Source organism: Equus asinus, chromosome 19 (assembly GCF_041296235.1).
Source record: "Equus asinus isolate D_3611 breed Donkey chromosome 19, EquAss-T2T_v2, whole genome shotgun sequence".
In the NCBI taxonomy this organism is placed as follows: Eukaryota; Metazoa; Chordata; class Mammalia; order Perissodactyla; family Equidae; genus Equus; species Equus asinus.
In genome coordinates, this window is record NC_091808.1 from 20,425,740 (window position 1) to 20,452,524 (window position 26,785).

General features: G+C 58.2%; 1 protein-coding gene across 2 annotated transcripts in view; it reads left to right on the top strand.

Moving 5' to 3' along the window:
* The first annotated feature begins 6,954 nt into the window (after positions 1-6,954).
* TNS1 (tensin 1) overlaps positions 6,955-26,785 on the top strand; it is a 176,913-nt gene continuing 157,082 nt past the window's right edge. For both annotated transcript variants that reach the window (XM_070489750.1, XM_070489754.1), the window contains exons 1-2: positions 6,955-7,069; positions 18,314-18,351. The gene's annotated coding sequence lies outside the window, so the exon portion shown is untranslated. The remainder of the gene's footprint in view (positions 7,070-18,313; positions 18,352-26,785) is intronic.

The following is a 26,785-nucleotide window of genomic DNA, read 5'->3' on the forward strand; positions in this document are numbered from 1 at the left end:
AAACATTGGCTCTTATTATAGGACGGCATGTTTTCAAGGCCACATAGCAAGGTAGAACTAGAACCTGGGTCTCCTGCCTCCCCTCCAGGGCAGGGTCACTGCTGCTCTCTGCCCTCTTCCCTCCCGGGGAGGTCCAGGGCTCTTCAGCCAGGTGGTGGCAGCACCTGGTGTCCCTGGCTGGTGAAGGGGGTGACCCCGCGTTCTCCCCCCGAGGCCAGGTCAGTGGGAGTGGAGCGTCATTACACTAGAGGGAACCGAGGCAGTGACTCCGTCCACGTGCTTTGGGATCACGCTGTTCTGGGACACGAGGGACGTGGAGCAGACGTACACACAGACATGCGCCGCCCGTGGGCTAGGCCAGTGTGTGCATGAGGAACAATGGCATGAAACCCGGCCCGCGTCAAGGGAGCGCTCCCCACACGCCAGGCGCTGCTCCCGCCGCCCTTCGGGCCCCCTCATTGGGTCCTCGCAGGGGGCCTGTGGGTGGTTACTGTTACAGCCCAGCTAACAGATTAGTGAAGTGAGGCAGATGGGGGTTAAGCCCTTGCCCGGGGTCACCTAGCCAACAAGTCGGGGAACAGGGACGAGTCAGATGGCATCTTGGGTGGTGGCGGGGCCCAAGACAGTCCAGCCCAGGAAAGGAGGGGACGCCGGTGGGGGGGGGGGGGGATCGAATCACCAGGAAACGACCAGACAAATCCAAACTGAGGGACATTCTGCAAAACAGCCTGGACCCGTCCAAAACGTCAGTGTCGTAGAAGAGGAGTCAAAAGCTGGAGCTGGAGTAACGTGTCCGGGTTAGAGAGGACGGCAGAGACCCACAGCCACAGGCAACGCAGGGCCTTGATGGGACCCTGAGGCGGAAATGAAACCCGAACTGAGGCCCAGCTGTAATGGATGTTACTGGGCAAAAGGGGGGGGCAGACTGTGAACTGCATGTCAAGCCATAGTGTCAGGGGGTGTGGAACTCTGACCCCGCTGGGTTATGGCTGGCTCAGAGGCAGGGGGTGGGGGGTTGGGCGGAGGTGCCAGCGGAAAACGTTCATGACTGGGGAACTGAGGCGAAGGGCGTGTGCATGTTCATCTTCTCTGGAGCTTTTAAACTTTTCAAAAGAAGAAAAGCTGGCAGTGGACACTGATTCTTTCTTTTTTTTTTTGAGGAAGATCAGCCCTGAGCTAACATCTGCTGCCAATCCTCCTCTTTTTGCTGAGGAAGACTGGCCCTGAGCTAATATTCGTGCCCATCTTCCTCTACTTTATATGTGGGACGCCTACCACAGCATGGCTTGCCAAGTGGCGCCATATCGGCACCTGGGATCCGAATCTGCGAAGCCAAGGCTGCCAAAGTGGAACGTGCGCATTTAACCACTGTGCCACTGGGCCAGCCCCTGGAGACTGCTTCTGACAGTGGTGGGGGTCTGGGAAGACCTCCCCGAGGGGATGAGGCTTGAAGGAGGCCTTCCAGGGTGCCTCGGAGCTTGACAGGCTGAGAGCGGAGGAAGGGCTTTCTGGGAAGAGGGCACAGCAGAGTAGGGGCTCCGGGGTGAGGTGGGCCCAGGGCCGGGGGCTGGGGAGTGAAGCTGCCTCCCCTGCCGGCTGGAGGGAGTGTGCGTTTTTATCTTGGATGCATGGAGAGGCATGAAAGCTTTCTGGGGTGAGGGGACCCCACAGAGCGGTGCTCCTCAGAGGCTGTGTGGGAAGGAGGGACCCAGTGTTGGGGGCCCAGGAGGCTGTTGCGAGGGCCCTAGGCAGAAGCGACATGGCCTCCAGTAGGGCAAAGACAGTGGGATTAACCAGCACGAGAGCGCCCAGAGAGGTTTAGGAAGCAAAATCCACAGCCTGGCAACTGGCTGGACTGGAGGGTGGAGGGCCGGGAGGAGCTGCCAGTGACTCAGAGTTTTCCACTAGGGCCACCAAGAGCATGGCGAGGCTGGCGGGGGGACTGAGCGGGGTAGGAGCTTTGGTTGTCTGTGAAGGTGAGTGGCGTTGGGGAAGCTTGCATTGGAGGTGCCTGGGGACTCCGAGATGCCAGCCTGCAGCTCCACCTGGAGCCTGAGTCTTCCCCATAGAAATGACGGCTGATGCCAACCAGGTCCTGGCGTCCCCACCAAGGTGCTGAGACTGGGAGGGGTGGAAGGCCAGGAGGCAGGGAGAGGGTGGGTGGACCCTCCAGGTCTGTCCCAGGCCTGCTTCTTGGTGGCTGTCTTGTCTAGGCTCATTTCTGCCACATCATCCAGGGAGCCTAGTGGGGGCGGGGCTGGGGAGGTTTCTTGGGAGGGGGCAGGAGTTCCTGAGCTGGAGGATCTTAGGGTTATCAATCCCCTTTCATCACCACCCCCACTCCCACCCCCCTCTTCCCCATGGGGCAGGGAGGAACCAGTGAACAGCGCTTTCCCACCCCAGGGCCCAGGAGTCCCGCCAGAGCTGTCCAAGCCAGAAGGGGCCCACCCCTCTGGCGGAGACTGTATCTGGCAGACAGTTCTGGTAGAATGGGGTGGGAAGGAGAGGATCCCTCCGGAGGGCCAGGAGAGCCTTCTGAGGCTGGGTGTGCTTGTCGCAGGGCTGGGGCTCTGGACCTGGAGCCGGGAAGATGGGCTTCCGGACTGGGACCCTGAACCTTTCCTGGGCTCTGGCTCTCGAGGGAGTGGGCATTGCTGTGGCTGTGCCCCCCTGCCCCAGGTCCTTTAGGAGCCAACCCAGAAGGGGAGGGGCCCGGTGAGCTGTGTGAGGCCACTTGTCGGGGAAGATGATGATCATTGTCACTTGCTGGGCGTGTTCCCATCCTCTGCTGTACCGCAGAGCCACCCGGGGCCAGGGCAGGGCAGACCAGACGCCTGTGTTTCTTCTCCGTCTGGATTTTAACAAATGATTCCTGGGATGCTCTTCTTCCCGGTGAGTCTGATCATGTGTCCTTGCAGCTGCTGCTCCCTTGGTTTTGTTTTGATTTCTGTAGACAGAGGCTCCCCTCACCCCCCAGACCTCCCCTCCATCCTCCTGGGAAACCTTCCGACCTGTGTGGACGACTCTTTCAACAAGATCACCAGACAGCCTGTTTTATAAATCGAGGGGGGCCCCTGCGGGTAGAGTTGAGGTCATGGCCTGGGGCCACTTGCCCAAGGGTGGTCGAGCAGGCCTCCTTGGGCTCGCCAGCCTCCCATGAGGGGTGATGTCTCATGAACATCCCAATCTCTGTAACCGTCAGTGTATCCCGCTCCCAGCTCCCCCAGTCCCTTCGTGGCAGACTGGCCCATTCTTTCCCCTACTCTGTCTTGGTGCTGGAGGTGCCCTTGAGTGGATTCTGACTCCCAGCGCCCTGGGACAGCGGAACTCTGCTCGATCTTTCTGCACCATCTTCTCACCTTCTGGTGCTCCATCAGACAATGCTCTGCTCTGTTCACGGGGTTGTCGTGGCCAATTCTTTCAGAAGTGGGTGGCCAGGTTCTTCTTCCTGGTCTGTCTTAGTCTGGAAGCTCTGCTGAAACCTGTCCATCATGGGTGACCCTGCTGGTATTTGAAATCCTGGTGGCATAGCTTTCAGCATCACAGCAACACACAGCCACCACAGTATGACAACAGATAGACAGGTGGTGTGGTTCCCTGACTGGGAAACAAACCAGGCCGTGGCAGTGAGAGTGCCTAATCTTAACCACTAGACTGCCCTACTCATCTACATGCAGATGACCTTGTCCAGACCCCTCATTTTCATTTGAGGACCATGAGGCCCAGACAAGGCCATTAATGTTCTCAAGGCGGCCAGCCTAGAAAGCACATCTCTAGACTCCCATCTGAGTGCTCCCTCAGCCAGAGAGCCAGGATGGGGTGGGGGTAGGGGCCAGAGCATGCCAGGCCATTGCCCAGGAGCTGCTCAGAGGGGCCACGAGCGAGGCCAGCGAGAGTATCTGGAACCTGCTCCTGCCCTCCATCCCACATGGGCAGAGATTCTGTAAACCCAGATGTTACGGGGTTGGGGAGGCAGGGCGGACAAGCCCAGGCCCCGGGAGAAGGCTAGCGTTTGTGCATCAGTCCAGAAGGCTCTCCCTGCTCCCCAGCTGTGCACTGGGCGGCCACGGCCCACTTCCGGGAGATCCCACTGCCCCACCGTGCTTTGGGGAGGAGGCCTCTTTCTCTGGGCTTTGCGGGGTGGGCTGGATCTGGGGTGTAGGCAGAGAAGTCTGGGATAAGCTGGAATGGGGAGTGCCGTCTGACAGTGGGGTGGGAGAGGCGGGCTCGGGGGGTGAGAGGGGCCTGGGACGATGGGGCTTCGTGGCTTCCTGCCTGCCTCCCCAGACAGGCCTTCAACTGAACCCGGGGTCCCCTCCCTGCTCCCTTCCCACCTCCCGCCTGGGCTGCTGCCGCTGACTGGGGTCAGGCCCCCTCGCTGGAATTCTACGACAGATCACCTAGGAGGCCACCAGCCTTTGAGGGCTGAGATGGGAAAACAGGGGAGGCGAGACCTCAGAAAAGGAGGGGACTCGCCTGCCCCTCCTCGTGGGATGGGGGACACTGAGTGAGGTCCAGAGCTGGGCCGCCCTGCCCCTGCTCCCAGCTTCAGCTCCCAGAACCCAGCCCTTGGGACTCCGGGGACCCAGTCCCTGCTGCCCCGCCTCGCATGCAGGGGCCACTGCTGGGGCCGCCCCTAAAACACTCCCCCATGCTCCTGCTAACCCAGCGCAGCCGTCCCAGGCGCACGCTGCCGTGCCTGGCCCCCGCCCCCCACCGTGGACCCGCTGGAGGCTGGCCCGGGGAAGGGGGGGGGCGCGGGGGGGTCGGCTCAGAATCGGCCGTCAGTCTGCAAGTTTCCTCGGTCTTTCCTTGACGTTGTGACCTTGCTGCTTTTGAAGCTTACAAGCCATTTCACTGGGGGACTGTCCTCGATTGGGTCGGTCTGGTGCCTCCTCGTGACCGGGTTCGCTGGCTCTCCGGCGGGCCCAGCAGGGACGATGCCCGCTCCTGGCCTCCCCCGGCGCACGGTGCTGCTGGTGACGGTCGCTTTATCGCTGGATACAGTGAGTCTGCAGGAAACAGACGTTTCTCCCCTTTGTAATTTAGAAGCATGATGTGGGAGGTGCTTTGAAACTCGTAAATAGCCTGTTCCTCATCAAACTTCCAATTGATTCACTTATTTCACATGCCAGTGTGGGCTCAGTTAGCCCGTTTCTATCATCGTGTATTTTGATGCTCAGATCTTCCCAGATTTAGCCTTTGGAGGCCCCTTCAAGCTGGTTCCCATGTCCTTTTGTCTGTCTGTGCCCCTTGATTCTGTGGGTCCCTGGACAGTCTCTGCGTGATCTGATCTGATCTCTCATTCTCTGTGGGCGCGTCCTCTTCTCTGTCTTTGTCTCTGCCTTTATCTTGCTCTTCTTTTCCTCCCCTCTGTCCGACTCTGTTGCTTTTCTGTCTGTCTGTCTCTCTGTCTCCGTCTCTCTCTTTATCTCTCTGTCTTTCTCTCATTTTGTCTGTGTCTCTCACGGCTCAGTCTCTTTCTCCCAGGACCCACCACAAGTGTCTTCAGACAGGAGTCCTGGACATGCTGGCTTGTGGGACATGCCACCCTCCTCCTCTGAACACACGAGTGGCGCCCTGCCGCTGTCCCAGAGCTGGGAGGCTCCGGAGCAGGGTGCAAGGAGGGGACTGGAAGACAAGAGTCCTCTCCACAGGAGCTGCAGGGCCTGCGGCTGTGTCTCTGTGTCGTGTGTGTGCAGAGAGAGCTCACAGAGCTCTGTGCCTGGGAGTGGAAGGTAGGGGCTGCCACATCTGTGCTCTGCTGGCCCCTGCTGCCGGAGTGGGGAATGAACCAGGCTGGACACAGGGTGAGGTGCCTTGGAGAGCAGCAGTGCCTGTGGCAGGGACGGCTGCCCTGGGGCCTCCTCTGGGTGCCGGAGCTCGCCAGCCTGCGCCTGGGCTGGGGCCCCAGGGCGGAGGGGGTCCTGAGCAGAGTAGGTGAGGGGCTTTGGGGCTTAGAGGCATTCCCATACACGGTTACAGAGGACAGACCGTCAGAGCTCGAGGATGTGCTGCCCAACCTTGCACGGTCTGGAGGGACCAACTGAGGCCCATGGTGGTGGTGGGGACGTGACTGGCCCAGGGGCTCATGGCAGGTCACACAGAAGGACTGCCAGCCTACCTCTCATCTCATGTGTGGTGGTGAGGTTTTAAAAGGATATTTAACATATTAGTATTTCCATAATACAAAGAGTAGGAAATGAAAATAAAGATGGAAAGTCCTTCTGGGCTGGGGCAGGAGGTGGTAATGAGGATGAGAGAGAGAACGAGGGACATGGCACTCTGGGGACATGGGTGAAAAAGTTAAGGATTATCGGCAGTGGAATGGATAAACAAATTAGCTGCCTTCAGGTGATGGAATACTACACAGCCATGAAAAGGAAGGAGCCACTCCTTTGTGCAGCCACATGGGTGACTCTCACCAATGAATGCGGAGTGACAGAAGCCAGGCACTACAGGACACGCTGCACCATTCCAGTCACATGAAGTTTAAAAATCTGGCAAAACGACTCTTTGGTGATAGCAGTCACAGTAGTATTTACCTTGGGGATACTGACTGGGACGGCCATGGGGAGCCTCCTGGGCTGTGGTTACGTGGGGCATACGTGTGTAAAATTCTATCAAGCAGTACATTTAAAATGAGTGCAGTCTGCTAATAAAGTAAATAAAAGGAAAAAATGATTAAGAAGCCCTGGCCGGGCCTGTGATCCAGATGCGGGGGCTCTGGGCCCCAGGATGCTGACCCCACCCAAGCCTGGGAGCCTGGGCCACACGCACAGCTTCCTCTTTCCCTGGGCACCTCCTCCCAGAAATGGGCTCCGGCCTCTCACCCTGAAGGGGCTCTTGCCTCGCCTCTTCCCCAGTCCTTGATTACTTCTTCCCCAGCCCCCCGACGCCTCCCCCAGGACCGGCCATTGCCCAGACCTAATCACTGTGCCTCTCCTCCCACAGCCAGAGGACCTGGACGCCCCCAAGACGCACCACTTCAAGGTGAAGACCTTCAAGAAGGTGAAGCCCTGTGGCATCTGCCGACAGGCCATCACCCGCGAGGGCTGCACCTGCAAAGGTGAGCAGCTGGTCGGGCCACGGGGCTGGGAGCGCGTCTGCACCGGAAAGGCACGGCCTGGGGCCCACCCAGCCTGGGACTCGGCTTTGCGGATGTCCTTGGTGTCCCAACCTGGTGCCTGGGGTTCTCATCTGGGAGGGGATGCTGAGCACACTGATGGCAAGTATGTGGATGGCACATGTGGGCGACAGGTGGCATGGAAATGACGTGTAGTTTGTGGGTGGGTGACTGGCATTACGTGTGGACGGCATGAAGAAGGTATATGAATGGCATACAGATGGCATGTGGATGGCATGTGGTGGGGTGTGTGGATGGCATGTGGTGGGGTGTGGAGATTTTGTGAGTGGGGTGTGGTTGGCCTGTGGATGTCATGTGGTTGGCATGTGGAACATGTGTGGATGGCATGTGGATAGTGTGTGGTGGTGCGTGGAGGGCATGTGGATGGTGTGCAGAAGGTGTTATTGGATGTGTGAGTGGCATGTAGAGGGTACGTGGGAGGTGTGTGGGTGGCATGTGGAGGGCATGTAGATGGCACATGGAGGTTGTGTGGCTGCAGTGTGGGAGGTGTGTGGGTGGCGTGTGCCTGGCACCAGGAGTGCTGCAAAGATGCCTAGCGGCTGATTAGGGGTGTGTTTAAGAGGCCCCTAGTCAGAGCTGTGGGGGCGCCTGCTGGCCGCTGGGTGTTTCCCATCACCGTCCTCGTGCTCCTGGAATGGCCTGGCGGTCAGCTGTCGCTGCTGCCAGAGAAGTCGCTGTCTTGTCCCGGATCACACAGTGACATCAGCAGGAGGCCCCACACCCAGCCTCGGTGGCTGATGCCATCACCCCTCAGTCGGCCTGCTAGAGGCCTCGCTCTCCTTCACCCCCACGCCCCCTCAGTCGCTGGGTCCCCAGCACAGCTGGACTCTCTGAGTTTCTCTGCGGCCAGTTCAGGCTGCCGGCATCTCTCTCCTGGGGACTGACCGCGGCCCCTTTGCCCCTGTTCCTGGCCCACCCTCTCGGAGCCGCCGTCTACACCGGCTTCCAGCCAGACTCCATGTGGATCCGGCTCTGTCGTCTCCTGGGTAGGGCGTTGGGGGCCCCACGACCTCAGGACAAAGCACAGACCCTTTCCCAGGGCCGCGAGGCCTGGCGGGACCCACCCCTTCCTCAAGTCCGTGCTCAAACCAGCTGCACCTCACCCTTTCCCAAATATGCCAAGTATGTCAAACATGCAGAAGGGGCTGGGCTCTTGCGCCCTGGAGCCTTCGCTCACGCGGTTCTCTCCACCTGGACTCTCCTGTCTGCCTTCCCTCCATGCCATGGTCCCAGTGGGGCTGGGAAGCAGGGCATCAGAGGCTAGGGAGCAATTATTCAAGCACTGACTATTAAAGCGCTCACACCCACGACCTCATGCAATGCTCGCAGTGTCCGGGGCCGCTGGGGTTGCCCCCTGTTTTACAGAGGAGGAAACTGAGGCTCAGAGTAGTTAAGCTCTTGCCAAGGCACACAGCCGGCTGGGTCGGAGCGGGTTTTCGGGGTGTGTGCTGTCTGGCGGAGAGCAGGCTTCCTGCACGAGGAGCTACAGCTGGCTGGTGGGGGCTGGAATGGGTGGGTGGAGGAGAGGGAGTGAGTGTGGGAGGGTGGTCCAGACGAGGCCTGCCATGGGCAAAGGGCAGAGGTTTATGGTCTTCCACCAAAGGGCTGGGACACCCAGCCTGAGTTTAGGGCCAGCAGGAACCGTTGCAATACCAAAACTAGCCGCGGGGTGTCGCCCTCCTCCCGGCAGGTCTGGCTGGGGCTGGCGCCGGTGCCGGTCGGGGGTAGGAGCTGGAGGAACTGCTGCGGGTGGGGTCTGCATGCTGCTCGAATCACTGCCCCCCACTGCCCGCCCCGTGGACCTGCCTTGGCTAGCCTCTGGCCCTCCCCCAGTTCCTTCCTTCCTTCCTTCCCCAGCCGGCCTTCCCTTCACCCCAGTGACCCCTGTGCTACTCTGATAGGAGGCTGCACCGGGCAGGGGCAGGAGGAAGTCCTGGCATGCTCACTGGGTGACCTTGGGCACATCTCTGGCCGCGTATTCTGTTACAGTCTCTGGTCCTAGGTTCTCCAGTTGACATGACTGGAGAGCCTGGGTTGAGGAGGCATTTGACCCCATGCGAATGGAAGGTGCCCAAGGTGACCCCGGCTTCACCTGGTTGGGAGCCGGCCCTGCTGGTGTGAACTGGAGTGGAGGGCAGGCGGCCAGTGGGCTGCCAGGCTGGTTTGGCAGCTCTGGGTGAGTTAGAGGGAAGAAAGCCAGGGCCACACTCCAGAGGCACCACCAGGTGTCAGGACTGGGTCATAGAAGGACCAGGGGCGGGCCCAGCAAGGGAGGAGGGAAGACTCCACAGGCCACATGCTCACCCTCAGCAAGAGGGTTGGGGTCATCAGGCCTGGGGGCAGCGTTGGGGCTGCTGGGCTTACTGGTGGGAAACGCAGGAGTGGACCTACTCTTTGTGCTTTGGAATCAGGAGGCCATGGTGGCATGAGATGGACAGACTCCCTGATCCATCCACTCACTCACCCGCCCATCACCCACCCACTCATCCACCCATCCACCCACTGACCCACCCATCCACTCATCCACCCACTGACCCACCCATCCACTCATCCACCCATCCACCCACCGACCCACCCATCCACTCACCCACCCACTGATCCACCCATCCATCCACTGACCTACCCATCCACCCATCTACCTATCCATCCACCCATCCACCGACCCACCCATCCACTCATCCATCCACCCATCCATCCATCCACCCATCCACCCACCCACTCACCCACTCACCCATTCATCCATCCACCCACCCACCCATCTACCGAGGGCCATCAGGGATGGTTGTCCAGGTCGTTCTCTGGCTGAGGGGGCCATTGTGGACTAAAGTCCAGGCCATGTTTTATTCACCAAGCCCAACCCAAAGGGTTTGCTTGGCTCTCTGGCCCATCCTCCAGTCTTCAAGATGACCCTCAGGGTTGATGGCTGGGGGGGATGGGGACGGTGGGCTGTATGGACCATCAGGGCTCTGTGTTCAGGCTCCACGGGGCCTGCAGTTTTGCGGGAACTTCTGCTGCAGGCAGGGGGCAGGGAAGACACTTCCTGGGGTCTAGAGGGACCGGGCATTTGTCCCCTCCCCCTCTGGCTGCCCTGCCCGAAGCTGGGACAGTTCCAGGCCCTGCCCTCTGCTTTTCGCCATTCACTGTAATATGGCTGGGGGGACGGGGGGTGGAAGGTGGGAGTGGGAAGGCAGGCAAGGAACTGGGGTCGAGTCCTGGCTCTGGGAGACTTGAGGATGAATGAGGCAGACAAAGAACTGAGGTGGCGGGACGTGCAGGCATGACAGTGACAGATACAGAGGCAGAGGTCACCGGCCAGCCGTCTACTTCGCCGAGCCTGTTCCCCGTGTGCCGTGGGGTTAATGATAAACCCCTGCCTGCGTCTCTCAGGGGCTGGCTGTGAGGAACACTGAGGCTCTGTGTGTGGCTGTGAGTGTTGGTGTCAGGGACTCAGGCTCCCTGGGGGAGACGGGGCTGGATGGGACAGTGGGAGGAGAAAGGGCCCAGTGCCTTTGCTGGTGCCTGGGCTCTGCCACACAGGCCCTGTGACCTCAGATAAATCACTTCACCACTGGGGCCTCAGTTTCCCGATCTATAGATAAGGGGCTGGGCCGGCAGTGTTCACTGAGGCCCAGACCGTGGGAGGGCCTGGAAAATTCCCTTGCTGGAGTCTGCAAAGGCTAGATAGCACTCCCAGTGTAGGCTGCCACTTCGCCTCCTGCATGCACATGGACATTCATCTGACAATCATGAACTGAGCTCCCTCTGGACTGGAAGCTGTGGCAAGTGCTGGTGCCAAGGCCCACCCCTGGCCGGGGAAGACAGACGTGCCATCAGACAATCACAGAACGTGGTGGCAAAGCTGACAGAGAGGTTTCTCTGACTTTGCAGAGGTTTTCCTGTTGGGCTTCAGCAGGGAAGGCATATGTAGGCTGGGTCTTGAGGGGTGTGTAGGAGTTCCTCAGTTCCAACAGTGGGTTTCCCACAGGTCCCTGGGGCAGTGCTCTAGGGAGTGGAGGCCTTGCCCAAGGGGTCTCTAGCCTCCTGCTAGGCTGAAGCCCCAGAGAAGAGAACAGAATGCCACCTCAGGAGCCCAAGGGCTGCCGTCTGGGCCTGGATTGGGGCCTAGACTCACACTGTTTCCCCTCTCCATGCCTCTGGTCAGCCTGGAAGTGGGGACAGTCACCTGCAGTTTCCTGAGTGGGATGCCCCTGGGGAAGACAATTCAGCTCTTATTGGGCAAGCCTACCCAGAAGCCCTCACTGGTTGGATCTAGGGAGACCTTGTTTCAGGGAGCTCTTTCTCGTCTGTTGCTTCCTCAGGGATCCCAGCTTCTACCCTGTGTCTGAGGACCTCTGAGGAGTCCTCAGAGGCAGCCTGGTAGGGTGGGAAGACCCTGGGTTCTTGTCCTGGCTTGCTCCTGCCTGGCTGTGTGACCTTGGGTGAGACACTTAACCTCTCTGGGCCTGGCTTTCCCCTTTCTTTAAATGAAGAGTCGGACTAGATCGGAGGTTCTATACTGTGTTCCAAAGGAGCTGTAAGGTTCTTTGGAGATGCTTTAGGGGCCTAAGGGGGAAAACAGGAAATCCAAGGGAAGGCTTAGGGCACTGGGGCCCCGGCCCTGCCCGCTCCAATCAGAGCAGCTCTGGTTTCAGGAGTTCCATGTATCAGGAGGCAGGATGGTGCGGTGGTCTTGCACTGGGCTCAGACGTCCTGGATTCCAACCCCAGCTCTGCCCCTTTCCAGTGAGAACGTGGGCAGGCGGCTTCACCTCCGTGAGCCTCAGTCACCTCACCTTTAAAATGGGGCACAGAGCAAACCTCCCTCCCCGGCGACTGTGGGGATTAAAGGGGATGACACACACACAGTGTTCACACAGAGCCCGCATGGAACAGGTGCCCGGCAAACGCTGACCAGCATCCCTGGGATTCCACGCAGGGGTCCATCTGCATGAAGGGTTTGCTGCAAAAATAAGTTTGGAAACGACTGGATGGGACTATCTAGAAGGTTTCTTCTAGCTCCAAGCTCAGAGCCACACTGCTCATTGCCCCTGAGACACCTTGGATCAGTTAGGGCTCTCCAGAGAACCAGAACCCATGGGGTGCATGGATGGATACGTATTTAAGGCTCATGTGACTGGGGGGCGTGGCAAGTCCAGAATCCGCCGGGTGGGCCAGGAGGCTGGCGACCCAGGGGCGGGTTGCAGTTCGAGTCCAAAACCAGTCCACTGGCAGAATCCTTTCTTATTGGGGGGGATCAGTCTTTTTGTATTCAGGCCTTCAACTGACTGGCTGAGGCCCACCCACATTATGAAAGGTAATGTGCTTTTCCCAAAGTCTACTGATTTAAATGTTAACCTCATCCAAAAAAAGCCCTTCACAGAAACATCTAGAATAATGTTGAACAAATATCTGGGTACCGTGGCCTAGCCAAGTCGACACATAATATAAACCATCACACGCCTCCGGGCCAGGCCGTGGAGGTGAGCAGGGCAGGGCAGGGCTGAGGTCCAGTGGGCAGGTGGGCAGCTGAGCTGGGGAAGGAGCAGCGGCCGGCCGGGCGCGCGGGCGGTTATCGCCGGGGTCAGGTGCACACCGAGGCTATGTGCTCATTTTCCGACCCAAGGCCGGGAGGAAAAGGCCATTTAGATCCCAACAATGTTGGCTTCCTGTGTTCCGAGAGGCAGGAAGCCACCCCAGGAGGGAGGACGGGCAGCCCAGCGAGGTGGGGGCTGGCCAGGGGCTGGGGTCAGGGTGCACTTCTCCAGCCGCAGGTGACCCACGGACTCAGGCATCTGAGGGGCCCCGGGACACGGAGGCTGGGGTTTCCTGGCCCTGTTCCCCCGGAGTGAGAAATGGTGGGGCGGGCATCCCCATCAAGCACAGGCCGGGTGTGTCCTCAGCAGCGTTTGGGGTGTCGTCAGGTTGGACCCGGGTGTCCCCCCTTTCCGGGTTGGAGGGAGGGGACCGAGGGTGGTGCCTGTGAAGCAGAGGCTGGCTCATCACACGCCGGCTCTCACAGCTGGAGGAGGGCTGGAGGCCTTCTGCCCCAGGGCCCTCGCGGAAACGCAGGCCAGTGTGAGACAGCAGGGCGTGGGGGGCACCCTGCGACTGCAGGGAGCTGCTCTGCGGAAAGGCATTCCGAATAAGAAAATAAGTCTTTGCACTTTAAACACTGAGCCAGCCCACGAAGACCAGGGCGCAGGCCCAGTGCATCCTGGAGGTTGCCAGCTGACTGCCTTATTTCCCGAGCAGGGGGCTGAGACCCAGAGAGGGGGACTGACTTGCTTCAGGTCACACAGCTGTATGACAGCAGTCAGGAGGAGAACCCAGGTCTCCTGACTAGGACGTGGGGGCTCCTCCGTACAATAATAATAATGACGGAGGTGACGACGACGCTGCTGGTGACAGCGAGCCCTTCGATAGAGCATCCTCTGGGCCAACCACATATCTTCGCTCATTCCTTCTCAGGACAACCCTGGGAGGTAGATGCTGTTCTTACCCTCATTTTATAGATGAGGAAATGAAGGCTCAGAGTGGTTCAGTAACTTGCCCCAGGTCACAGAGCTAGTGCAAATAAAGGCTCAGAGTGGTTCAGTGAGTCACCCCAGGTCACAGAGCTAGTGCGTGACCTGCATTTGAGCTGGGAGCCAGTCTCCATGCAGCCAGGGAGCAAAGTGGGTGCATGGAGAGCAGGGCCAGTGGGCGAGTGGATGAAGGACCAGTAACTCCCTAAGTGCACCCAGCCCCTCACCAAGCTCCATCGCAGGTGGTGTCTGTACCGAAGCGCTCAGGACACTGACCATGCCCCTGCTGGCCCTCCCAGGAGGGGCCGCAGCTGAAGAGTGGGGCTCACCCGCCTGCTCTCTCTGTCGTCTGTTCCGCTGCCCCAGAACGTCAGCCCCCGTTCCAGGGGTTTCAGCTGGGGAGAATCCTTCCAGTCTGAACTCGACTCCACATTCATTGAGCCCTATCTGTATGCAGACGCTGTGCTAGGGGAAGGGGCAGGATACAACACTGCAAAGTTGAACAGGACCTCCTTTCTGCCTTAGAGAGGCAGCTGGATGTGGGGGAGAACACATCCTAAAGGAATACTTAGTCCTTCAAGGTGACGAGAAATTTCCAAGGGGTGTGAGCTGAGGATTCTGGGAACAGAGAAGAGGGAGGGACCATCTTGGAATGCCTGCTTATCTAGGGAGGGACATTTTGAACTGGGCTTTGAAGGATGCATATGAGTTCACCATTCCAGACCTGCTCCTTGTGGACTCGAGAGTCCATTTGGGGAGTGTGGTGAAGCAGGAACAAATCCCTTTGGGGGCAGCAGCTGGACACGGAGGCACGACTAGGCCATGCAGGCCCTTATAAGTGTGCTGAGGAGCTGGATAGAAGGTTCTAAGCAGGGATGTGATCAGTGTGCACTTGAGAGTGGTCTGTGACTCTGTGGATTGAAGTGGGACAAGGCTGCTGGGGAGACGCGGCCCAGGGCAGGATGAACTGGTCTGAACTGGTGCAGTGGTGGGGGCTAGGGAGGAAGGTTGAGATTCAGCACCCTCTTTGGAGGTACTTTCTGGGAGCCAATGACTAATTACTTGGGGTAAGAAAAGGGAGGGAGCTCCAGAGAGGAGCATGCAGGTACCCGGGGAGCGAGCAGGGACCCCGGAGATGGCCTCTGGTCTCAGTTTCCAGCATCGCTCTCTGGCCTCTTGCTTTCGGAGGGGTCCTGTGCTCCAGTCTCTGTATTAGTCATCTGCAGCCGAGTATAAATTACCCCAAAGCTGAGCAGTTTAACACCCATACAAAATTCTCCCAGGTAATTTCCGTGGGTCAGGGGTTCATGAGTGACCGAGCTGGCTGGTTTGGACTCTGGGGGGTCTCATGACATGGCCGTCACGATGCCAGTCATCTGAGGGCCTGACAGGGGCAGGACGATCCACTGCCAAGGTGGCTCGGTTGCGTGCCAGCCTGGCTGGCGCTGGCTGGTGCGGGAGGCCTCAGCTGTTCCCCGCAGGGCCGTGTGCAGGGCTGGTTGAGGGTCCTCAGGACATGGGGCCTGCCCCCCCACAGTGAGTGGGATCTAAGGAGAGAGGCTGAGCCGCAGTGCCTCGGACGCCTGCCCTCAGAAGTCGCACACCGTCATTTCCACAACACCCGACGGGGGACATAAACCTTCCTCGTCACTGTGGGTGGGGACTGCAGGAGGTGTGCAGACCAGGAGGTGAGAGACCCTGGGGCCACCTTGGAGGCTGGGGGCCACACTTTCTCCTCCTGGAACACGCTGGAATGGGCTGTTGATCTGGGAAGCAAGAAGCCAGCAGCATGGCATGCCCAGGTTCCAAATTCCAGCAGGAAGGGTGCAGGTTAGAGTAGGAAGCACCGGCCTCTGAGAAAGGGGGCTGAGACTATAAAGGAGGCCTCCGCAGGGGGTCGGGGCCAGCGGGCCTCCTTGGGGTTGGTCAGGTGCTTGTGAAGGTGTAAAAATCCCTCGGCAGGGACCTGGCCACCCCCCAGCGCTGCCTGAGACCTGCCTCTTGAGCTCAGTTTGCGGAGCTTTTGTCTCGGGCCCGGGGGCCAGGGCAGGTCTTCCTTGGGGGCGGGAGCTCTCAAGGGCAGGCTGCTGCATTCCAGCACGCACGGCACTGCGCTCATTGTACGGTAGCTGCCCAGCGAGTGGCACTCAAGGGCGTTGTGGAGTGTCTGCCCGCTGGGCGACAGGCGGGGCGGCCCTGTGGGGTCACGCAGGCCACCACTGCCGAGGGCGTCTGTCCGAGAGGGCGCCGGAATCAGCCCCATGCCTCGCTCCCCCAGCCATGCGCCCAGGCACAGCGCTGGGTCTGCCTGGAGAAAGGGCACCTTCTTGTCATTCCCACTAAGATGCTGTCCTCAGCTCTGTGCCCGCCAGGCTGGGCTGCCTGGGTTGGGGGGGCACTTTTTCTAATTTGCACAGAGACCGTGTTTGGTGCTGTGGGCCTGGAGCAGCACTGTTCTACTTGCTGGGGACACAGGTGAATGAGACAGGCGTGCCCCCTGCCCTCGTGAGTCTAGTGTGGGGGACAGAGTGTACCCAGGATGCCTTCAGACTGTGAGCCGTTCTAAGAAGGAAGTCAGCGGGTGCTGCTGAGAAAGAATAATGGGGGAGCCTACGCGATTTGGGTGGTCAAGGAGAGCCTCTTTGAGGAGGTGGCTTTCAAGTGGATTCCAGAAGTAGAAGGATTTGGCTTGTGAATGATGGAGAGCTGGGGTGAGGAAGGGCACTCCAGGCATCCAGAACAGCAAGTGCAAAGGCCCCAAGGTAGGAAGGAGCTCAGCGCATTCTGCGAACTGTCAAAAGAATGAAGGAGGATGCTGGAGGCCGAGGGCCTAGACTGGGCTTGGGAGGCCTGGAGTGGACACCTGGGGCTGCCTTTTCAGTTGAATATGTGATGGTGCGCTCTGCTGATAACCTGCAAGGAGGTCCAGGTACGGAACAGTGGGCAAGGCCCCAGAGGACGGGGCCTGGGGCTTACTTGGGAAGGCCTGGGATTTGATTAGCAGAGGAAGGGAAGGTCCCCCTCTGTGTGGAGGCCGTGGCCCCATGGGGCACCCGCTCGTCCCAAGGCTTTCTCAGTTCCACATCCCACGGCCAGAAAAGAAGGCATGGGGGGTGGGGCTGGGGAGGCTGCTGGTGTCAGAGTGGAAACACCCTCTGGAGGAGAGCTGCCACCTGGGGCAGCAGGGGTGGGGAGAAAGAGGAGCTGAAGGGCTAGACGGATGGGCATGACTTGACGTGGGTGGCCAGGGGTGGAGATGTCCCTGAGCTGGGCTGGGTGGCTGGTGGGGTCGGGAAAGCCTTGCTCAGTGCCGGCTGAGTCACAGGCCTGTGCTGGGGCCAGGACTCAGTTCTGGGAGAGCAAGGTCCCCGGCAGGGCCAGTGGCCAAGGTCACAGCCCAGACTCCACCCAGCGTGGCTCCCAGCTTCTCCCTCACCCCATGGCTGAGCCAGAAGCCTTAGTGGGGGGGGGGGGGGGGCTGGGGCCTCTTTTGGCAGCTCTGAGCATCCATCTGTGCCTCAGTCTCCCCTTCTGCGTTCTGCTAGAATCAGGTTGGGGGAACTAGAGAGCCAAGAGGCGCGGGCAGTGGGCTGTGGTGGGGGGCTGTGGCTGTGGAGGATTTGGTATGAAATCCCCTACCTCCCCCTCCCCCATTCTCTAACCAGTGCCCTAACCTACCCACCTCAGCAGGCCCTGGGTGGCCAACATGGCCAAATCAGAGCAGAAGCTGGGCTCAGGAGACCCCTCACCTCATCCGTGGGACATGGGGGGGACCACCAAACCCCTGGGTGGAGGCCCTCGGGGTGGGGCGGGCAGGGCAGGAACATTCCAGGCTGAGGGAACCCCATAGGAAATTTGATTCCAGCTTCTGGTAGTGGGAGGGCAGAGCAAGTTGTGTGTGTGTGTGTGTGTGTGTTTCAACTCATGCACATGAAGTTTGTGAGTATGTGTGAGCATCTGTGTGTCCATGTCCACGTATCTGTGTCAGCCTGTGCTCTGAGGGTCTTCCATGAAATTGCGTGCGTATGGGTGCCCCCAAGTCAGAAGTTTCTCCTCGGGCACGAGTGTGCGTGTGTGTAAGGCTCTACGTGTGTATACGGCTATGTGTGCACGTACGGCTGAAAGTACGAGTGTGAGCGGTTAGGGTGAGCGTCTGTGTGGCTGTGCGCGTGTAAATGTGCATGTGGCGTGCACGGGTCCTCTCCTGGACCATGAATCGGGGCTGTGTGTCTCTCTGGGGGGCAGTAAGTGTGCCGGTGGTTCGCGGGCGGCTGCCTGCCTGCCGGGTGTGTGTGTAAGGGGAGAAGGCGCGGCTGGCGTGGGGCCTGGGTCCGGGCCACCTCTGCCCCTGGGGGGGCTGCGGCGGGGGCGTCGGTCCCACTCCCCGTTCCTCCCACCTTCTCCGCCCGCCGGGGGGCTCTGGCAGCGGGGCTGGCGCCTCCCCGCCCGCGGGTCCCAGGCCCCGGCGTCCCCGCCGCCCCCTCCCCTCCGTCCCCCCCTCCCCCCTCTCCCCTCCTTCCCTCCGTCCCTCCTTCCCTCCGTCCTCCCCAGCGCGGGTGCGGGCGGGGTGGGAGGAGATTGCGCCGAGTTTCCATTTCATACCTCGCGGCTAAACTTTCTTTCTGTGTCTCGCCCTCTCGCAGTCTGCAGCTTCTCCTGTCATCGGAAATGCCAGGCCAAGGTAAGGGGCCGCGGGCCGCAGGGCCCCGGGGGGCTCGGGGACGGGGCTGGTGCGGGGTCCCGGGGACGGGCGGGGGCGGTGCCCCGGGCGTCCCCTCCTCCTCTTTGTTTATGCAAAGCCTCGGGGCCCGCAGCGTGCGCAGGTCAAGGTGAAGGCGAGGGCCGGGGGCGGGGGCGGGGGCGGGGTGGGCGAGCGAAGGGAGCGGGGGGCGCGGCGCGCAGTCTCGGCGGCTACCGGAGGTGGCTGGCGGCACCCGAGCTCCGAGAGAGGGGCCTTTGAAGGTATTTCCCCGGGTTCTCAAGGCGGGTGGGGTATGGAGGGGGAGGGGGATGCATTTCAATTACCCGGCGGGCCGCGCGGATCGGGCCCTTCTAGAAAAATTCGGCCTGAGGCCACAGCCGCGGGACCCCGAGGGCAGGAGGAGTGGATGGGCAGTTAGGGAATGAGGTGGAAAACGAGGTGGTGCTGGGCCTGGAAACTCCTGAGCGACCATCCCGCTCTTTATTGGCCAGGTCCCTCTTTGGTCCTCAGTTTCCCCACGGTGTTTCCTGGCTGGTCTTGGTGGGAGAGGAGAACCGCGCGAAAGCCAGAGGGACTGCTGAGTCCTGGTTGGCCAGGCTGGCTGGGCCCTTGCTGCATCCTCTCAGGCCTGGACAGAGGAGTGATGGATCTGCAGGTGGCTGCTGCTTGGGGGTCATGGGGGTGGAGGGGAGCGATGACACCAGGATGCATTGTGATGGATTATTGGGGAAGGAAACTGTTCTGCTGGATGGGCTCAGCTTTCTGGAGGTGGAAATGCTGGGCCTTGCCGTCATAGGCAGTGGGTCTCTGCACCGTTTGCACCGCCCCCCCCTCCCCCCGGCCGCCCCCCCCTCCCCGCCTGCTGGAGTTCCCTGAACGGAAGGAGGCGGGAGGATGCCTCCAAAAGGAGCTTTGAGCAGTTGAGGCCCAGTATCTTCTGGTGCATCTCATGCTCTGCTTCTTATTGGCTGGGTGGTTTGGGGGAAGTCATGTGACCTCTCTGAGCCGCTGTCTCATCCTCGAGGATGTAGGAATAAGAGGTTGTTAGGAGGATGAGGCAGGATGGTGTGTATGAAGTGCCCAGCACAGCGCCTGACTACTGGTAGGCGCTCTAGAACATAGGGATGGATTCTCATCTTCCGGTGGCTCCAGGGGCTGGGTATTCCCCTGGAGGAGATGCTCTGGGAGCAGCAGGTCTGCCGGGACCCCACTTCCTCCCGAGGGACCTTGCTGGAGCAGAGTGCGCAGCCTTGCTGGGCGCTCCCGATGGGCGAGCTCCAGGGTGAGGGCTCTCCCGCCAGCGGAGGTGCAGGGGGCCTGGCCTGCGGCGGCCACATCTCTACAGTGTCTGCCCCTTCCAGCTTCTGCTCTTCTGGCCCCTCAGCCTTTTCTTCCCAGGTGGGGCGTGAGCTTCTGCTTCCCCCTGCATCTCCCTCCTGGCCCTCTCCACCCAGAGTGGAGTTTTTCCACCCAAACCCCAGAACCGCCCGGCGTCCTTGCTCCTCCCCAGTCTACCTCCTTCCTCCCCGCTTCCTGCACCTGTTTCTCTTAATAACAATGAACATTTGTACAGCGCTTTCAGCCTTAGAAAGCACTTTACATGCATTATCTGATGTTATTCTCTTAATTCCATTAGAGCGTGAAACGAGCCAAAAGATCATGTTGTTTCACAAATAAGGAGACCCTGGCACCTGCAGGTTGAATGACTCTCTCAAGGTCTCGTGGTGGAATTCCCAACCATCTCTGTCCCCGGGCCTTTGCACTGCCTTCTGGTCGTCCCTTCTTGCCCACCAGGAGGTGTGTCTTGGTCTTCCCCGGCCCCTCCCCCTTTGCCTCCATCTCTCACAGCAGCAGACATATTCAGAGAGGATAAGAGGATGAGCTTACTGGCAGGGAAGGGTCTGAGAAGGCAAATGGGGGCCCCAGAGAAGTGTGACAGAAGACGGCCCCTTGCAGTACAGCAGCCTCCTGTGTGGAGGCAGAGGGAGCCCAGAGAGGACTTCTGGGGGGCGTGGCCTGCCTGGCAGGTCTCACGTGTGCTGGGGGCTCCGAACGCCCCAGGCTGCAGCCGTGCTGCTCTGCCCACCAAGGAGGCCAACTGAGAGGGGAGACCGTGGCCTGGCAGGGCAGCGGCCGGACTGACAGATGGGACTTTTTATAGGATTTTCCTCTGTAGGAAATGGGACCCACCGGTGGTATGAGCTCCACCCAGCCGGCAGGTCTCTCCCCTAAAACCACAGCTCTTGCTCCCGCCTGCCTTCTCCTGCTGGGAGGGCGGTGCGCCCCAAGCACACAGCAGAGCTCTGTTCTCTGGATTTTATGGCCCCATCAGCTTGGAGGTCATCTCCCCATCCCCCTGCCTCTAGACAGGATTCATTAAACACATGTTTATCGAGCTCTTTCGATGTGCTGGACACTGCTCTAGGAGAACAGGACAGATTAGGCCTTTGCCCTCATGGGACTGCCATTTCATCGGGGAGATGGACAATAAACAGGCAAACAGATTTGGAAAGAAACGAGCTAGAGCAGTGGCTCGGAGAGTGATTAGGCTGGGGGGCCAAGGAACACTTCTCAGGGGAAGCGCTGTGTGAATGAGACCCAAATGATGTCGGGGGAAGAGCAGGTGCAAAGGCCCTGAGGTGAGATGAGCCTGTCATGCTTGAAGGAAGGCCGTGTGGCTGGAGAGTAGTGAGCACTGAGGGCTCTGAGCACAAGAGGTGTGACTCGATCTTCACTTGGAGAAGGCCACTCTGGCCTTGCACAGGCCGGGGGCAGTGGGCCTGGAGGCTGCTGAGGTTGCCCAGGTGAGAGGGGCTGAGGACTTAGTCCATGGTGCTTGCAGGAGAGACAGTGAGAAAGGGCTAGGTCTGGGGTCCATTCTGGGGTTGAGGCCGGGGCCTGGCTGATGGGTGGGGTGTTGGGTGTGAGAGACAGAATGGGCTCAAGGATGACTCCCAGGTCTTTGGCCAGATCAGCGGGGTGCACGTGGCTCCATTGGCAGAGATGGATGAGGTATGTGAGAAATTTCCAGGGAAGAGGGCTCCAGGGTTTCTGCTTTGCTGGGTCTCTTGTTTCACAGTTCTTCTCGTATAGACTGGGGACTCCATGCTGATGTTGACCCTCTCCTGCCCTCGCCAGTTCAGCCCACTGTCGCCATCCCTCTAGCAAGGGGCTGGTTCTGGTTGCCTTAAGATGCTCCCTTCCAGACTGTTGCTGCATCCTGGATCCCTGGCTCTGTGGAGGCTGTAGTATTTATCCATAGCATTATGATGTAACAAAGGCCCCTCAGGTATAACTTCACTCAGCAACAAATGTTCTCCTCTCCTACTGTTTCTGTGGGTTAGAAGTTTGGGAGTGCCTTAGCTCCCTGGCCTGGAGTCTCAGGGGTGGCAGGCAAGATGTTGGCCGGGGCTGCAGTCATCTGCAGGCCCCACTGGGGCTGGAAGACCCGTTTCCAGGGTGGTCCATTCATGTGGCTGGCGGGTCAGGGCTGGCTGTTGGCGGGTCTCGGTTCCCTGCTCCATGGACCTCTCTCACGTCATGGCGGCTGGCTTCCTCAGAGTGGGTGACTCCAGAAAGAGCAAGGTGGAGCCTCAGTGTCTTCTGTATCTTAGCCTTGGAAGACAAACACAGTCATTTGTGTAATAGCCTGTTGATTACACACCTTGTCCCCAGTGAGTGTGGGAGGGGCCCGTGTGAGGATGTGAATAGCTGGAGGTGAGAGTCAATGAGGGCCATCTTGGAGCCTGCCCACCACGGAGGCCAGAGAGAGGGCCAGGCTGAGCCGGCACGTGGGAGGCCGAGCGAGTGCGTTGGGAATCAGACGTACCTGGGTTTGAACTTGTCTCTGCTGCCTTCCAGCTGTGTGAGCTGGATTGTAGGGCGTTTAATGCACACTGGCACATAGTAGGTGCCTTCCTCCTTTCTCGGAACCATAGCCGAAGGCCAGCAAGGAGCCCAGATATTCTGTGCCCAGTTCTTTCCTGCTGAGACCTGCTGGAGAGAGAAAGCTCAGTGCTGGTGGAGGAGGGGCCTCAGTGCCCGGCTCGGAGGAGGTGTTAAAGACACGTTTATTGCACAAGGGAGGGTTGAGAGAGATGTTGCATCCTCAGCTTCTAGAATAGCGCCCGGCCCATAGTAGGGGTTCTAATGAAGAAGTAAAGGGGTGGAATGGAGGAAGGTTGAGGAACAAGGGTTTCCTATACAAGGACAGGCTGAGGGGGCGGAAGAGAGCTGGAAAGAGGAGCAGCGAAACCATTTTTAAATTCCCATCCAAAGGGCCCTCCTTCCTCCGGACACAGACACGCTCCAAGTAAGGGTTCTATCATTTGCGTTTCCCAGTTGGGGTGTGACTTCTCACTGTCAGTACACAAGTTGATAAATCAGCACGTGCGTGCGTATGAGCCAGATGGAGACTTAGACCATTTCCAGCACCCGGAAGGGCCGGTGCGCTCCCCTCCCGCTCAGGGCTTCCCAGGGGTCCTTGCTCTTCTCACTTGTATCAGCAGAGATCAGCTTTGCCTTTTTTTTTTGACTTCATGTAAATTGAATCATACAGCGTGTTTACATTTGTGTCTGGCTTATTTCTCGCAACATGATGTCTGGGAGGCCCGTTTGTGTTCTCAGGGGTGTCAGCCGTTCGTTCTTCTTTATTGCTACATTGTATTCCGGGATATAAATCAACCACAATTTATTTATCCATTCCGCTGTTGATTGCCACTTGGGTTGTTTCCAGTTTGGGACTGTTAGAAACAGACCTGCTATGAACGTTTCATCATCTGTATCTATGGGGAGCTTTGTAATACACGGAACATTTTCACGCACCTTCTCAGTTCTGTGAGGTGGGCGGGGCGCATGGTAGCCCCATCTTACGGATCCAAAGTTGAGGCCCAAGGAGGGTAACCAGCTTGGCTAAGGGCATGGGCGCAGAGGCCGTCTACACCCTGGGACAGAGGCTGGGAGCAGGTGAGAGGGGAAGAGCGGATGAGGGCAGCGAGAGAAGCAGACAGAGAGAGGGGGCTGGTTCCTGGAAACCCCGCCTTCCGCCTCTCCCCTGCATCACTTGAAGGAAGTGGATTCTAAGCCTCTTAGTCCCCACCCTTGTGTCTCCTGGGTCCTTATCTGTCCCTGATTGTTTCTCTCCTGTGGAGGATTTAAAGTGAATGGCCTGGGATTTGCCTGCCACTTTTCCTCGAGCGCATGCTGGGTGTGCGTGCACACAGCTTGGTATGTCTTCTGGCTCGCTCTCCTCCTCGCTGCCCTGCTGGATGATCCCACCACCTCAGGTTGTGGAATTCTGTATTTATTTACATATTTATTATTTTAAAGGAGACTTTTAATTTTAGAGTCCTTTTAGATTGACGGGAAAGCTGTAAAAATAATACGGAGAGTTCCTGTGCAGCCCACACCGTTTCCTCTAATCCCCAGACACGTTTTTGAGAAACCTCTTTTCCACTCCTGATTGGCCCCTTGTTTTGAAATAGCAGCTGCTGTTGACCAGAGCGCTCCCTGCAGCCTGCGCCCGCTGTCCGTTCCAGGTCAGGGGAAGAACCAGGCGGCCTCAGCCCCAAGCAGTCCTTCCACCACCTCGCTTCCTTTCTCTCTGCTGCCCTCCGCCCTGGCCCGGCGCTTCCCCATCCTAAGCACCAGGAGGTGGAGGGAGGAGGCTGCAGCCTTGCCTTGGTCTCCTCCCCTGTCCCAAAGGGCTTTAAATCCCATCCTTTAAGCTTGAAAGGAAAGGAAATCCCATAATTAACCCCCACCTTTCAGTCACATTACACACCGCCTCTCCCGCCCTCTCATAAACACACCTGCAGCTTCCTTCACAGTTGTGTTGGAGGCTGGTTGTGTTCTCCCGCTCCCAGGAATAGCTGGGTTGGGGGAGCTTCACGGCCCCAGGACCCATCGAGAGCCCAGTGGCATGTTTAAGCTCTTTGGCCTTGGAGACACACTGTTGAGTTTAAATCCGGACTATATCAATAACTGGCTGTGTGACCTCAGGCAAGTTACTTAACCTCTCTGAGCCCTGGTTTCCTCATCTGTAACTTGGGGATTATAGTAGGACCTAACTGTAGGGCTCTTGTGAGCACTGAGAATGTAACCCAACTAAAATGCCAAGCTCAAAATTAAGTGGTCAAAAACTTGCTAATATTTATTATTTTGTACTCCTCTTGCCTTCTCCTAATTCATAAAAAGGGAGCAGAATCTGAGAGGCCAGCACAGCTTGCTGAGGGCACTGGTGTTGAGACCAGATCCTGGCATATGTTTTGCTTTTCTCTCTCTGCATCGTCAAGGAGGAGCAAGGAAATGATGCAGACGAGGGCACCGTGTCGTTTGCTTGCTTGCCTCCGGGCACTGAGATCTGCAGCAGGGGTTCGCGACCTTGTGGGTGCATTAGAATCACCTGGGTGCTGTAAAAACGCAGGCGCCTGGGTCCTGCTCCCCAGGGATTCTGATTTAAATGGTTTGGGCATGACCTGGGCATTGGGGTTTTTTAAAGTGCCAGCCAGTGGGGGGAGTGTCAAATGTTCCAACCCTTCTGGAAGATTGTTCCTTATAAAGTTAAATGTACACTTCCCATACGACCCAGCAGTTCCACTCCAACGTGTTTATTTACCCAAGAGAAATGGAAACGTGTCTGCAAAAAATTAGGACAGAAATATTCACAGCAGCTGGATTCACAATAGACCCCAACCAGCCAAACCCAAATATTCAACACAGGTGGATGGGCACACTGATGGAATGGTCCAGTGGAATACTACTTGGCAAGGAAAAGGAATGGACTGTTGTTACTCACGACACTGTGGGTGAATCTCAGAAGCCCTGTGCTGAGTGAAAGAAGCCAGACCCAGAGGAGCACGTATTGGATGATCCCATTTTAATGAAATTCTTGACAAGGCAAAACTCTCGTGACAGAAAGCAGATTAGTAGTTTCCTGGACTGGGGGTTGGGGGAGAATGACTGCAAAAGAGCGTGAGGGAACTTTTTTTGGGTGATAGAAATGCCTTTTTTTTCTTTTTCCTTTTTGCTGGAAGATTAGCCCTGAGCTAACATCTGTGCCAATCTTCCTCCACATTTTTGTATGTGGGACACCTCCACAGCATGGCTGATGAGTGGAGTAGGTCCGTGCCCAGGATCTGAACCTGTGAACCCTGGGCCACCGAAGCGGAGCGTGCAAACTTAACCATGCGGCCACAGGCCGGCCCCTAGAAATGCTTTTTTGCCTTGCTTGTGGTGGTGGTTATCCAGGTAAGCATTTGTCAGACTTGTTGAACTACGGTCTTAAAAGGGATGCGCTTATTGTACGTAAATGACATCGGTAAAGCTGAGTTAGAGAAGGCCTCCCGGGCCAGTCTCCTCTGCAGCCAAATTTGAGAACGGCTGGTCTCCAGCTTCTGAAGAGCCGTCTCTGTCCTGGCAGCGTGGTCAGCGCTGAGCGCGGTGCCACATCCGTCATCTGCTTCTGAGGTCAGGGGCCTCGCTTGCTCTTTGTTTATAAGAACTTTCTGGAGGTGTATTCATATACCGTACACTTCACCTGTTTAAAGTGTACGACACAGTGATTTTTTTGTATATTCAGTCGTGCGACTATCACCGCAGTCAACATTAGAACATTTCCATCGTCTGGAAAGGAAGCCGGGTACTCCTTAACTCTCGTTCCTCCATCCCTCTGTCCCTGCCCCACCCCTGCCCCAGCCCGGAGCAGCCACCGGTCTCTTCCTGTCTCTCCGTATTTCCCTCTTCTGGAGAGTTCATATAGCGGGAGTAATGGAGTGTGTGTCTCCGTGAGCACCTCTTTCACTTGGTGTGGTGTTTGCAAGGTACATCCTTTTTATGGCCAAATGTGACTCCACTGCATGAGCATACTGCGTTTTCTTTATCCCTGGATCAGCTGATGGCCATTTGGGTTTTGTCCACCTTCTGGTTATTATGCCTAATGCTGTCCTGAATATTCACGTGCAAGTTTTTGTGTGCACGTGTGTTTTCACTTCTCTCGGGTTTATAAACCTGGGAGCAGGGTTGTGGGGCCATGGGGTGACTCTATGTTTAAGTTTTTGAGGAACTGCCAGGCTGTTTTCCAAAGTAGCATATATTAGTTTTCTAGGTCTCCTGTAACAAAGGGCCACAAACTGACTTGAAACAGCAGAAATTTGTCGTCTCGCAGTTCTGGCGGCTAGAAGGCCAAAATCAAGGTGTCGGCAGGCCGCGCTCCTCTGAGACCTGTAGGGGACTCTTTCGTGGCCCCTTCCTCCTTCGCGTGGCTTGCTGGCAATCTTCGGTGTTTCTCGGGTTACGGATGTGTCACTCCAACCCTCTATCTTCACCTGGTACTTTCGCTGTGTCTTCATAGCATCTTTCTTCTGTGTCTGTGTCCACATTTTTGTAAGGACACCTGTTGGGGTAAGGCCCACCC